The following is a 5,043-nucleotide window of genomic DNA, read 5'->3' on the forward strand; positions in this document are numbered from 1 at the left end:
TTTTAAGAGTGTTGGTTACCAATTATTAAGCTTATTGATTCAATGGAATCAGATATCAGCTGATGCTTCAATACCGCACTCTGTCAAAGTACTAAATTTAAATATTTTACCATACATAGGCATATTCATGATGAAAATAACATTTTCAGTGCACACAGCCAGAAATGTGCCTTACAGATTCACTATAGGTACAATGTCAGCCTATATGATATACTGAATGTGAAGTTTTGATCCCAAACATTCTAAACTGGATGGATATTTGTTCATGTGGAACATGTAACCATGTTAAGATCAGTTGTACAAAGTTAAATTCAAATAATCCGTTTGAATATTTCTTATGTAATCTTTAGGGTGTCAGATAACAAATATTATTAGTAATTAATAATGCATAAAGCAAGATGGATCATTAGAATTCCCATAACATCATATAGGCCACAATGCTGCACTACACCAATCAATATCTTAACCAAACTGAACAATAAAATGGAATGCATTTTGTGTTCAACTTTATCATTTTGCTGTTTTCTTACATCCAAGGGTAAATATACCTGGGGAAAGCATATTTTATCCCTTTGACCTGTATTTCATTCTCAGACAGTTTAAAATGATTTAGTAGAGAACTTGAGTAGGTTCTAGAATAAAGTTGTAATCACTATCCTCTCACTAAATACCTTATAACTATGTTTATAAACAATTACTGAAGGCTATACAAGCAAATGCATGTTACTCAGGAAGGGACCCCATCATAAACACATAAATTAACTGCTTGGACCCCTAATAAATAGTCTGAAATACCAATACAAATTATAATTTTGTCTTCATGTATTTTAAATGAAGGTCTCAGTTTGACTTACAAATATATTTTCTCTGAAAAATGTGTCAAATATTCAACAATGGAGCTTATATATGGTGTAGGAATATATACATGCTGATAACATTTACTATCATTCCAAAAAATATTATATATGTGCGATTTAGGAGGAAATTTTACTTTATTTAAAAAATTTAAAATTTTATTCAAATTTTTAAAATAAAAGTTAACTTTTTATGTTTAATTTCATTCTTATATTTTCAAGTCAATATACATAACATATTCAACTTTCATGTGTCTATCATTAATAATAAAGATTTTATACCAATTTAAACTTTACTCCAATACTGCTCTGACAGGACATAGAACACAATTAATTTTACTATATGTTCTCTACATTTGTTTCTCAGTACTGACCTTTCCACTGAGTGACAATCAATACAAATCATATGTTAATCTAAAATACCTTCAAAGATGACTTCACAGTGAAGTTCTCATCAAAGGACGACCTGCTCTTTTTTTAGATGCTGGACTGTCAACATAGCAGCATGTAAACAGAACACAAATTTCACTTCCGGATCATCACCAAGGCCTTATTACTCACTGTGCATTGTCGCCGAAATACACACAGACAACAACACCCTGAGCTCATATTATCAAGAATAAACAGTTACCTTTAAATCCCTACCAAAAATGCATAAATAAAACTCTTCTATCACCACCAAAATGAGAGAGGAAAAAATGTTCTAAAAATAGACTAGAACTACATTCGTGGGTACTGAACTGGAAGTTTTAAATGTAACCCGATTCCTGTCATGACAAGCCCCATGTTTTACGCCAATTTTAGTCAAGCTTTTATATTTTCATGCTATACCTATTTCAACCTTTTACATGAAGTCTTTTTAAATTTCTTTGCAAACAAAACATGTGACACCTGTCAGAAAGTATGTAGTGCTGGTGGTCCACAGGGTGCAAGTTCTGGTCCAAGTGCTCTTGAGAAACCAAAACTAAATTTGCTATATCTTCCTTAATTATAGAAATTTTTCAATGCAGTAAAAACCTAATTGTAATACAAGATGAGTCCTGTCTGAAAATATGTTTGAAAATTACAAATATTGATACAGTAAATTTTAATGGCAAATTAAATAAACATTTAAATTTTAAAAACTACATTTTATTGAAAACTTAAATTTTCATACAAGTTTTAAAACACAGTTTGACAAATTTTAGACAGAAAAGTTGACTAATGAATGGTATTTAAAACAAATGGTATTTTGGGTCTGTACAACTGATATCATTTTTCCCAGGGGTAGTGAAGCAACATAGCTCATAGTGATTTTGGCAGCAAACTGCAATATGTCTGTCCAGATGCATATAGGTGTACACACTAAAGAAACAATGACAGGTACTATGTTCGACATTTATTGTATCAGGTACTTAGGCAGTTGTTTCCACAACTAATAGCACATTCAGATTTAAAGTTCTGATGAGACCACTACCATGTATTATAGCAAAAATGCATTCCATTTCAATGTCGATAACTACAAAAGGTGGCAATGGGATAGGAAAATAGTTTCTAGGGAGGCTCTACCTTACTGAAAAATAGTGCTGATCTCTCTCATGAAGACCTAAGCCATGTCTTTGAGTTGCTATATATCAGTGTGGTGATATGAACTAATCTTGGTCACTTATGGCAGTACACAGCACATGCCCTTATGAAACCTTGCTATTACCACCAGACTACTGGAGAGCTTCCAAGCTGATTTAACTCTAACACTTTGTTCCAGATACCAGGCTAGACCTGAAAAGATACAATATGTTTCACTTAATTCTAGAAAATAGTAAGATCTATGTAAATGAAGTTAAAATGTGTTAGATATGGTGATTTCAAAATAACATTAAGGTTGCAAGCATGGGGAAAATATTAAACTTGACAGAGTGACACTCAGAAATGTGAAACAATGGCCATGTATTAAAGTGATAAATTCATCCTAAAAATATATATGAGTTTTCTAGAAGCATGTTTAGCCATTTACAAGTTAAATAACTAATCAGGTAGACTATGTATCATAAAGTTTAAGGCAATGTTGGGGCGGTGAGGTTTGATCATTGGTGCAAACATTAGTACATACCAGTATCCAGGAAAGTCAAGTGACAATGTACTAAATTAGAATATATTACTACATGCAAACTTATTCATGAGGGAAATAACAATTTTGGATGTTGCAAGTGAATACAACCAAATGTGGTCACACAGATCAACTAGAGGTACCAATAAATCCTATATCATCAACAAAATGTGAAATTCTGATCCCCAAAACATGTAAACAAGGATGGAAATTTGCATATGTGGGACATATACAATGTACTTGTTAAGATCAAATGTGCAAACATAATTCAAATGATCTGTTTGAACATTTATAGTGTATTTTTAAGAGTGTTGGTTACCAATTATTAAGCTTATTGATTCAATGGAATCAGATATCAGCTGATGCTTCAATACCGCACTCTGTCAAAGTACTAAATTTAAATATGTTACCATACATAGGCATATTCATGATGAAAATAACATTTTCAGTGCACACAGCCAGAAATGTGCCTTACAGATTCACTATAGGTACAATGTCAGCCTATATGATATACTGAATGTGAAGTTTTGATCCCAAACATTCTAAACTGGATGGATATTTGTTCATGTGGAACATGTAACCATGTTAAGATCAGTTGTACAAAGTTAAATTCAAATAATCCGTTTGAATATTTCTTATGTAATCTTTAGGGTGTCAGATAACAAATATTATTAGTAATTAATAATGCATAAAGCAAGATGGATCATTAGAATTCCCATAACATCATATAGGCCACAATGCTGCACTACACCAATCAATATCTTAACCAAACTGAACAATAAAATGGAATGCATTTTGTGTTCAACTTTATCATTTTGCTGTTTTCTTACATCCAAGGGTAAATATACCTGGGGAAAGCATATTTTATCCCTTTGACCTGTATTTCATTCTCAGACAGTTTAAAATGATTTAGTAGAGAACTTGAGTAGGTTCTAGAATAAAGTTGTAATCACTATCCTCTCACTAAATACCTTATAACTATGTTTATAAACAATTACTGAAGGCTATACAAGCAAATGCATGTTACTCAGGAAGGGACCCCATCATAAACACATAAATTAACTGCTTGGACCCCTAATAAATAGTCTGAAATACCAATACAAATTATAATTTTGTCTTCATGTATTTTAAATGAAGGTCTCAGTTTGACTTACAAATATATTTTCTCTGAAAAATGTGTCAAATATTCAACAATGGAGCTTATATATGGTGTAGGAATATATACATGCTGATAACATTTACTATCATTCCAAAAAATATTATATATGTGCGATTTAGGAGGAAATTTTACTTTATTTAAAAAATTTAAAATTTTATTCAAATTTTTAAAATAAAAGTTAACTTTTTATGTTTAATTTCATTCTTATATTTTCAAGTCAATATACATAACATATTCAACTTTCATGTGTCTATCATTAATAATATAAAGATTTTATACCAATTTAAACTTTACTCCAATACTGCTCTGACAGGACATAGAACACAATTAATTTTACTATATGTTCTCTACATTTGTTTCTCAGTACTGACCTTTCCACTGAGTGACAATCAATACAAATCATATGTTAATCTAAAATACCTTCAAAGATGACTTCACAGTGAAGTTCTCATCAAAGGACGACCTGCTCTTTTTTAGATGCTGGACTGTCAACATAGCAGCATGTAAACAGAACACAAATTTCACTTCCGGATCATCACCAAGGCCTTATTACTCACTGTGCATTGTCGCCGAAATACACACAGACAACAACACCCTGAGCTCATATTATCAAGAATAAACAGTTACCTTTAAATCCCTACCAAAAATGCATAAATAAAACTCTTCTATCACCACCAAAATGAGAGAGGAAAAAATGTTCTAAAAATAGACTAGAACTACATTCGTGGGTACTGAACTGGAAGTTTTAAATGTAACCCGATTCCTGTCATGACAAGCCCCATGTTTTACGCCAATTTTAGTCAAGCTTTTATATTTTCATGCTATACCTATTTCAACCTTTTACATGAAGTCTTTTTAAATTTCTTTGCAAACAAAACATGTGACACCTGTCAGAAAGTATGTAGTGCTGGTGGTCCACAGGGTGCAAGTTCTGGTCCAAGTGC

The sequence above is a fragment of the Sinohyriopsis cumingii genome, chromosome 12, assembly GCF_028554795.1.
Source record: "Sinohyriopsis cumingii isolate HCF-2022 chromosome 12, ASM2855479v2, whole genome shotgun sequence".
Classification (NCBI taxonomy): Eukaryota; Metazoa; Mollusca; class Bivalvia; order Unionida; family Unionidae; genus Sinohyriopsis; species Sinohyriopsis cumingii.